The sequence below is a fragment of the Macaca thibetana genome, chromosome 13 (genome assembly GCF_024542745.1).
Source record: "Macaca thibetana thibetana isolate TM-01 chromosome 13, ASM2454274v1, whole genome shotgun sequence".
Taxonomy (NCBI): domain Eukaryota; kingdom Metazoa; phylum Chordata; class Mammalia; order Primates; family Cercopithecidae; genus Macaca; species Macaca thibetana.
In genome coordinates, this window is record NC_065590.1 from 30,621,894 (window position 1) to 30,632,449 (window position 10,556).

The 10,556-nt window shown below is 38.6% G+C and overlaps 1 long non-coding RNA gene across 1 annotated transcript; it reads left to right on the top strand.

Annotated features, from left to right (window-relative positions):
• The first annotated feature begins 219 nt into the window (after positions 1-219).
• Positions 220-7,459, top strand: LOC126933517 (uncharacterized). The gene is made up of 3 exons (XR_007718647.1): positions 220-331; positions 1,636-1,697; positions 7,279-7,459. It is a non-coding gene; the product is annotated as an uncharacterized LOC126933517 (long non-coding RNA).
• Positions 7,460-10,556: the final 3,097 nt, after the last annotated feature.

The following is a 10,556-nucleotide window of genomic DNA, read 5'->3' on the forward strand; positions in this document are numbered from 1 at the left end:
CAGGCTCAGTGCTGCAATCTAGAAGATTGAATGTGAATACTTTCAAAACTCTGCCACCGTCAATTAAATAGTAGCATCTACCTATGTTTTTCTGCAAAGGCCATGGTCTTGGAAATACTCAATTTCTTCTTCTTCCTCAGTCCACAAGTCCAATTAATCACCAGGTTCTTTAGCTTTTTTATTATGAACATATTTTAAATCCATCTATTCCTCAGGTGCTGCCTCTGCCATTATCCTTGTTCAGGCTCTGATTATTACCCTGGCTGTTGAGATAAAGGATCCTTTGTCTAACGTCAACGTCCTCTAAACCACTCTCCAGGCAATCACCAAGGTAAGCTGCCAGCCAGAGACTTATACCATACACAGTGGAGACCTACCAGTGTATCCAGATTTCTCTCAGAACAAGGTTCATGTGCCTCATCATGATATAAAAAAACCACCTGCGAAGCACAGGCAGGAATCTGGGGTCGCAGAGACTGCATTCTATTTTCAGTTCTGCTGCTCGGTTGGGGAAGATACTTTTCTGTCCCAGGCCCAGGTAGAGTAGGCAATCTCTGTCTCATAGGCTTGATATGAAGGTTTAGTTGAATAATGAATTCATGGCATTTTTCCACAGTAGCCAAATACAGAGTAAACTTTCTAGAAATATTCATTACTACTTTTATTATTATTAATACTTGGATAAAATAATTCGTGTGCCTGGCCATCAGAGAAATGCAAATCAAAACCACAATGAGATACCATCTCACACCAGTTAGAATGGTGATCATTAAAAAGTCAGGAAACAACAGGTGCTGGAGAGGATGTGGAGAAATAGGAACACTTTTACACTGTTGGTGGGATTGTAAACTAGTTCAACCATTATGGAAAACAGTATGGCGATTCCTCAAGGACCTAGAACTAGATGTACCATATGACCCAGCCATCCCATTACTGGGTATATACCCAAAGGATTATAAATCATGCTGCTATAAAGACACATGCACACGTATGTTTATTGCGGCACTATTCACAATAGCAAAGACTTGGAATCAACCCAAATGTCCATCAGTGACAGACTGGATTAAGAAAATGTGGCACATATACACCATGGAATACTATGCAGCCATAAAAAAGGATGAGTTTGTATCCTTTGTAGGGACATGGATGCAGCTGGAAACCATCATTCTTAGCAAACTATCACAAGAACAGAAAATCAAACACTGCATGTTCTCACTCATAGGTGGGAACTGAACAATGAGGTCACTTGGACTCGGGAAGGGGAACATCACACACCGGGGCCTATCATGGGGAGGGGGGAGGGGGGAGGGATTGCATTGGGAGTTATACCTGATGTAAATGATGAGTTGATGGGTGCTGACGAGTTGATGGCTGCAGCACACCAACATGGCACAAGTATACATATGTAACAAACCTGCACGTTATACACATATACCCTAGAACTCAAAGTATAATAATAATAAAAAAAAAATACAAAATTAACTGGGGAAAAAAAAAAGAAATATAGGATAGTAAAACTTTTAACTTAAAAAAAAATATTCGTGTGCATTTACTGTAATTGTTTACCAATCATTAATTTTTTCATTGCTTTCTCTCCTTATTCAAGGAACTTACACGCTATTTTTTTCTTCCTAGCCTGCACTAGGCCACCAGGCATCCCTTATGGTCATAACTCCATGTCGACTCCCTCTAAGCAGGTAAGGTGGTCAAAAGAACTATCTGGCCAGTCTCTCTGACATGGCTCTGTGGCCTCAAGAAAATGTATGTGAACGAAGCTCCAAGAAACATGGAAGAGTGTCCCCAATAGTTTTTTTTGTTGTTGTTTGTTTTTGTTTTTGTTTTTTTTTGAGACAGAGTCTTGCTCTGTCACCCAGACTGGAATGCAATGGCTCAATCTTGGCTCACAGCGAGCTCTGCCTCCTGCATTCATGCCATTCTTCCATCTCAGCCTCCCAAGTAGCTGGGACTACAGGCGTCTGCCACCACGCCTGGCTAAATTTTTGTATGTTTAGTGGAGATGGGGTTTCACCGTCTTAGCCAGGGTGGTCTCGATCTGCTGACCTCGTGATTTGCCCACCTTGGCCTCCCAAAGTGCTGGGATTACAGGCGTGAGATATCGCGCCTGGCAGATAGTCTTAAACTAAATTTCATGTGAGCTAGTAGAGGGGAGGCCAGAAGAAAAAGATTTTGCAGGGATTATGGGGCAGCAAGAAGCTCACTCTGCTTTCTGTCTGCATCCTTAAAAGCTGGCAACACCTAACACCTGGTAAACAGTTGACCACAGCATGGAGGGAAATAAGTGTTTATTGTATGTGGTCAATAGTTATTGACTGTAATATAACTGACATGGGTTATTTGCAGGTGGTGGTATTTAAAATAATCATACAACTGGACCCTGGCCCTGAGACAGTTAATTTCCTAGAGATCTGATATGGTTTGGCTGTGTCCCCACCCAAATCTCATCTTGAATTGCAGTTCCCATAATCCCCACATGTCATGAGAGGGAGCTGGTGAGAGGTAATTTAATCATGGGGGCAGCTACCCCCATGCTGCTGTCCTTTTGATAGTGAGTGAGTTCTCATGAGATCTGATGGTTTTATAAGGGGATTTTCCCCCTTTTGCTCAGCACTTCTCCTTCCTGCCATCATGTGAAGAAGGACATGTTTGCTTCCCTTTCTGCCATGATTGTAAGTTTCCTGAAGTCTCCTCAGTCATGCTGAACTGTGAGTCAATTAAACCTCTTTTCTTTATAAAATAGCCAGTCTGGGACAGTCCTTTATAACACCATGAGAATAGACTAATACAGGGCCCTTACCTTTAATTCTCATTAATCATTTAATTAGATATTTCACTCTTAGTATCCACATCTTTCTCTGGAGCTCAGTCATCATAGATAATAGAACATTGAGGTAAAAACTGCCACCAGGGAACAGGTGTTCCCATATTCCTAAATCACACTTACTTGGGACAAGATGAGCTTCCAAAAAAAGATTGCTATTTTAATGATGCTCATCACAGTCATGACTGGCTCAGGGCTTTCAAATCTCCTCCCTCAACTGCAGCAAATTTAGAAAGCCTGCATTTTTTAAAGCATTCTAAAAGATTCAACAGTTTTCCCCATGTAATCAGAGACACTAATTATCAAGCTTATTTCAGATAAAGTAGTAGTTAATGCCAATTTATCAAGACGGGAAATGAATCTGATTTTATTTCTATTGCAACTGCCCAAAGGCAGGTGGCTTAAGGCAAGTATATTTAGTTTAATGAGACTCTAGGGGATAAACAATCTAAGTTTGAGCACCCTCATTATGCATCAGCAAATACAGTGACCTGCCTGCTGCAGGAATTCAATTTATATTTACATAAAACACGGCTGTAGCTAGTCCACTGATAGAAGCATAAGATATTAGACTTCCCCTCCCTCAGATGGAATTTGTGCATTCCTGCTCAAATACTTGTATCTTAAACTTATTTGGGAAGTAATTTCTTATGGTCTAAATGCTTTTATCTTGACCCGTTTTAAGCCTATTTCCAAAACTTTTATTTTCTAATTTTCAGGTACAGTAAAGAGTCTAAAGCAACTTTTTGTCCTTTATTCATTAACATTTTCTCACTGTAAAACTATCAAGGATTTACCATCTTGCAGATTCATGGTTGCTCAATTCAGAGCTCCAAGTTTCCTAGGACAGGTGCACACAAAGAAAACAATAACCCATAATTCTAGTGTCCAGAAGTAAACATTGGTAATATTTTAATGGGTTGGTCATCTATAGTTCTTTGGGCTTAAACCAGTAGACTGAGATTAGTCAAGGAGAAAAGATGATAATTAATAAAGACACATGAGACACATTATTGATGCTGTGTCTAGAAGGAGAGATGTGGCTAGGCATGGTGGCTCGTGCTTGTAATCCCAGCACTTTGGGAGGCCGAGGTGTATGGATCATTTGAGGTCAGGAGTTCGAGACCAGCCTGGCCAACATGATGAAACCCCATCTCTACTAAAAAAAAAAAAATACAAAAATTAGCCAGGAGTAGTGGTGTGTGCCTGCAGTCCCAGCTACTCGGGAGTCTGAGGCCAGAAAATTCCTTGAACCTGGGAGGCAGAGGTTGCAGTGAGCCAACATTGCACTACTACACTCCAGCCTGGGTGACAGAGCCAGAATCCATCTCAAAATAATAGTAATAATAATAATAAATAAATAAAAGGAGAGATGTCATGACTAGCTTCCTGGAACTGAATTTGGGGCCAAAGTCCTGCATGCTTAGTACCTCCCTTTGCCATACCTACCCTGATTTCTGACATACCACAATGGTTCAGCAGAACACGGATGGGAAAACACTACAAGAAAACATTCAGTCAAAATACTATACGTAGATAAATGATATACAGGCCAAAGGTGGAGTGAGGTGGCAAGAGAAAAAGAAATACAAGGGGAATGAATTTTAGAATTATAGTTCTATTCTCAGGCATATGGATTTATTTCACATCCTCATCCCCTTGAAGTTAAGAACAGCCAAGCAATTTCCTTTGACCAGTCAAGCGATGAGTAGTTATTTTTCTTTGCATTTATCTGGGTAAGTTTAAGGGTAAGTGTGAATATGCCATGCACCTCTTTTCTGCTGACTGTAAATACTCCCAATGTGAGTTGCCCACCAGTCTGGATGCAGCAGTAAAGACAATGCAAAGGCGAGTCCCTGGCTGACCTGTGATGCGTATGTGGTATGAGTGGGAAATAAAGCTTTTCTCATGTAGACCATTAAGGTTGTTTATTATCACAGCATAACCTCATCTATCTTTGCTGATATCAAAAGTGGAGTACGACTCAACCAAAAGCTCTTACATTTGGGTCACTGCATTACAGCTCAGGGATTTGTAGTAAGAAAACGAATACTGCAGGCTGAGAAGATGATTGACCAGGATACCTCAGGGATGGAACATTTGATAAACTGTCTTCTGTAGCTTCTTGGAAGGCAGAGCGTGTTCCTGACAAACTTGTATCTTTAGAAGCAAAGGATAGAAAATGTTAGTAGTTTGTGTGCCGGTTAGGGCAGGCTCTATGTGGAAAGATAACATAAGCAACAGATAATTTCAGAAAACAATTTATCAGTTTGTAAGAAGAGAATTAATGACAACTTAGCGTTTACTAATTCAGAGATCTATGACGTTCAAAGAGGCAAGTACTTCTCAACCCAAAACTGTCTGGGATAGGGGGAGGCTGAGAATGTTTTTGAGGCAGAAATCCTATTAAAAGTCAGGGTCAAGTCAAGGTTGTGGCCACTACACCTCATTCTTATCTCCCAACTTATTAAGTTCATCCAGTGTAATGGTCTAACAAAGAATGTGTGACACCAGTAAATCTTCTGGATTTGACAGAGTCGTTAAGAGAGGAGTGATTATGAGAAGCGTACTTTCTGAAGTATAACAAACTCAATGTAACTACAATTAAGTCACAAAACAGATCACTGAAAGTGAGAATGCAGAGATGCATTGCACATTTATAAGATGTGTGTCTGAAAAATGCTGTGGATATATCAGTGGGGTTTCTAGATCGAAAGGAACCAACCACCTTTAGACATGAGAAACAGACTATCCACTTTACTCGGAGATCCTAAACTTTGTGCTAAATAGTGTGAAGGAATGGTACATTTAAGTTCTGCCTTTTTGGGAGAAAACTGATACACAGCAGAGCAGAAACCCCAGATGACCTCACATGGATATATAGTGATGCATGAAATCAGCTCTGGTGATTTTAAAACCCCGAGGCTTGTTGTAGTTGTTGTTGTTTTAAACCACAGAATAGCCCAACTCATTCTAACTAATACAGAAATACATGTAAACATTTCTCAAAGTTAGAATATGAAAGGTGTGTTTTTACCTCATTTGCATTTTCTGCTTTTGAAATGAGCATATATTATTCATGTAATAAAATAAAAAGTTTAAAAATAATTGCTTTTATAACAACATTAAATATAAAACAGAATTAAAATGGATATAAGAAGTTGACAGAAATAAATTATTCAGTAAATAGTACTGGAATAATAGTTAATGAGTTGGAAGCAAAATAAAAAAAGAAAAAATAATAAAACCTTACCTCTCACCTACATGAAATAAATCCTTAAGTCCTGACATCAACCCAAGTACCTTCACTGTTATTTCTGTTACTCACTGAAATTTGGGTAATGCTAATGACAAAAGATAATATAGCTCTTGCATTAAGCAGAGTGTTGTTCTCAGTGCCTGACATCTATTAACTCATTAATCCCAAGAACACTGTTGGTAAGTTGTCACTATTATCATTCCTGTTTCATATATAAGAAAATGGAGAAACCAGAGAGGTTAAATAAATTACCCAAAATCACATAGCCAGAAAGTGAAAAATGAAAACTGGCTCCAGTCTCTATAATGTTAACTACTATGATATCTAAATTGTCATTCAAGATCATTTAAGTTAATGATTCATTAAGATAATTTTCACTTGAAAATAATGTCCTATTTTAAAAAGTATTTGAGGATACTCTTCTATAACATTTTGCTTTTATTTACTATTTTAATAAGGAAAATAGAAAAATGAATATGATGATAATAATGAAAAGAAGCATATGAATTTAATACACTTGAGAAAAATATGGGAATCATTAGATACAGCAAATTGTTAAATCCAAATCCTCAACTGGAGGCAAATTGGACTGTTGAATTTAAGCCAACCATCTGTGTGTTCAAGTATAAAGAAAAACAACAGAATGAAAGAACATCTTGAAAATGCAAGAAACATTTTATTGTTGGTTGGATCTCAAAAGAGAGATGTTAAAACTTCTGGAAAGATGGCAGAGGACATATAAATTTACATTATTCCTTCCCTGAAACATGCAAAATTAACAAAAGGATTCAAAAGAAGGGAAGGAGGAATAAAACTAAGGAATGGCTACAACATATATAAACTTGAAAAATCTATGTAGAACTGAACTATATCTGTGTCTGGCAAAACCTCTGATTGAAGTGTCAGACCTCCCAGATTTCTATCTGATGGCCAACTGTGTGGCAGAGCCTCTCCTTATTGTAGCCTTTTATGTCCTTGATTACCAGCTCCCCTCTCCCTCTCACACACAGAGCTCTCTAGTTCTACCTGGCCTCCTATGTGCTACTGCCTGGTACAGAAACATCCGCTACTGTTTGAATACCCTTCCAGTTCAGCCACAGCTGCTTCTAATTTATGTAGCTGCCCGTGTCCAGAGTTTTTCAGCACACACTCCATTCAATTCTTCCTCCATCCCTTCCAGGTATGACTTTCTGCTCTGCTAGAAGAAATACTTGTTACAGTGCAGAGATCTCTCCAGAAACATCAGCCACTGTCAGAAATAACATTCTCCATTTTGTCTACTTGTCCACCATCACACCCTGCAAACTACAGCTTGTGCATACAATGCAGAATCTTACTTCCAAGATGCCAAACTCCTTTCTTGGCAGGTGAGTTAATAATAGTAATAACAATAGCAACAATGTTAATCGAGGTAATTTTGACCCTGGACTCCATTGATTAGGAATAGATGCATACTGGGCTCCAGACCCTCTGAATCATATATCCACAGTGTTATTGTCCCTACTGGTTAACAGGACCATGTGCAGCATATCAGGAAGAAATTACCCAAGTGTTTTTTATTTGTATAACAGCCTCCTCAGATTCCAGAAATGATAGAAACTCTTCCCTATTTCCAATATTTCCTACACGAGAATTGAGGCAGGGAGAGGGGTAGGGAGAATGAAAGTCTCTAGTACTCAGCTACCTTATTTACTGGAAGATTTCACTATGCTTGGTTGATTTTAATACTAAATATACATTTTTTTCTTTATCTAGATACAAATAAATCAAGAGCTACATATACTCTAACAATCATTCCAATGGTATCTACTTTTCTCAGACATCAGTCTTCTACTTGTAACATTTCTAAAATTTGTCACTTTGTAAGAATAAATTGCTCTCCAAAGGCCAAATAAACCAGAAAAAGGACTCCTCAAAGCTGTTGGCCTTTCAACATTAAATTCATTAAGCTTGGATGTCAGAGGCTTTTGGAGGCTTGTTTTTTAATAACATTATTGAATTTAAAATATTCCCTGAGCACATTCATGTTAATTATAGGAAACACAGGGGTGGAAAAAAATGCCATATTAAGGATCTGCAAAATATTTACATTATAATAGACAGATGTGAATGAATATTTAAATAATACCTGAGCTTTTCAGATCTCTGATACTGGGCACCATGGTGAGGTTGCAAAGACAGCTGCCACTTAATTTTCCACTGTGGTCAGTTCTTTGTGTGACAAAAAAATTCTGTCATTTTTTCTGTACCCTGTAAACTGCTTAACAAAATCTGATTTGTCATGTTGAGGTAATCACATTAAAAAAAATGATATTAGAATTTTCTCTTAGGATTCACATTTAATATATACTGTTCTTTTTTTTTTTTTTTTTTTTTTTTGAGATAGGGTCTCGCTCTGTCACCCAGGCTGGAGTGCAGTGGAGTGATCTTGGATCACTGCAAGCTCCGCCTCCCAGGTACACCCATTCTCCCGCCTCAGCCTCCCAAGTAGCTAGGACTACAGGCCCCTGCCACCACACCCGGCTAATTTTTTGTATTTTTAGTAGAGACAGGGTTTCAGCTTGTTAGCCAGGATGGTCTCGATCTCCTGACCTCGTGATCCACCCGCCTCAGCCTCCCAAAGTGCTGGGATTACAGGCGTGAGTCACTGTGCCCGGCCTATACTTTCTATTTCCTCTTTAGAAAGTCTCCATTTCTATTCCTTCTCCCCATTTCCCCATTTCTATTAATTAGCTACCATTTGGCATAGAGCTGTTAAAACACAAATACGTCTAGAAAACACTTTTTTCCTTTTTTTTGAGACGGAGTCTAGCTCTGTTGCCAGGCTGGAATGCAGGAGTGCAGTGGCGCGATCTCGGCTCACTGCAACCTCTGCCTTGCACCAGGTTCAAGTGATTCCCTGCGTCAGCCTCCCAAGTAGCTAGGATTACAGGCACATGCTGCCACACCCAGCTAATTTTTGTAATTTTAGCAGAGACGGGGTTACACCATGTTGGCCAGGATGGTCTCAATCTCTTGACCTTGTGATTCGGCCGCCTTGGCCTCCCAAAGTGCTGGGATTACAGGTGTGACCACTGTGCCCGGCCTACAAATCACTTCTAAATGTGCTTTCTTCAGTTAAAATGTTTCCAAACATTACTGTGGACCCCTGCCCCAGTAAACCACTGGACACAAACGGGAATCAGGTTATCGTTTCCTCATTTCATCTGGTGTGGTTAATGCTTATGCAGAAGGGGACTGGTGATTTCAGAGAGTTCAAAGGTGAAATCTGTGTGGTAGCAAATAAACGATTGGTCCCAGTTGTGACATTTACTATTAGGATTATCTACTTCAAAATGTGTACCTAGCATATTAAAATGCAGAAAATTAGTAAGATATAGAAGTTCTCTGTTTTGCACACAGAATAGCCATTAATATCTTTTGGGAACATTAGCATAGACCTTGGTGTTTTTCAGGCTTTTTCAAATAATAATGTGTTAAGGGTTTTTTGAAATCCTCAGGAGGTAAAGCAGCATATAAATTGAAGTTGTTATTATCAAAGGCCCATTTTCATTTCAGACCAGTTTGTCAGGGACCATTGTTCTAATTTACATATGGCCAAAAGCTGCAGATCTACGCAGTGCTGTCTGTTGTTGCTCCCTCTGTGGTTAGTTTCACAGTGAGAAAATTTCTGTGGTTGGATTTATCACTGGAGTTGAAAGGCTAATGATATCGACCGAATGGGATAAGAGGAATTTCATCTGATGCATGGTAATAAAAATGAGTTCCTATTTTATCTAATACTGTATTGGAAATAAGAAACTTACATGTAAAAAAATACTTTAAAAGAAGCAGAGAGAAAAAGAAAGAATAAAGATTTAGTGGGGCTTCCAGATATTCACTCTTCAAAGGATTACAATTTGTGTATTTGACTTTCTTAAAAAATAAAAAGTCAAAATATCAAAGCTGATTATAAATACATTCTACTATTTTATTAAGGTCATACTAGTTCTGTCCAAAAATTGTAATAATTATTTTCAATTCTTCTAAAGAGGTCATCTTACTAATTTATTGAGGAAACTGGTATGGCCCTGATAGATTTTTAAACTTTTAAAATATTTTTAGAGGAAGTAAAGGTAAGATTAATAAATAAATCTTAACATTTATATTTTTAACCACCCTTTGGAGTTCTCTGAACCCCTTCATTCCAGATATATTTGCATGCAGTAAATATTCATAGGAAGCCTCTCTTCTGGGTAGACTTCTCTCCTTATGAGTGGTACATAAATTACCCCAGAAGGAATTGAAATAGGATGTGGAAATATAAAACAGATGCCTACCCAATCAAAACAGCTGTGAAAAGACAGAATGACTATAAGACCCTCAGGATGCATCTGTAACCACATCAACTGACAAGCGGCAATCAGAATGTAGCCTGGTAAATATAGACACATTGCAAACACCTTTGGTCTTCTTTTG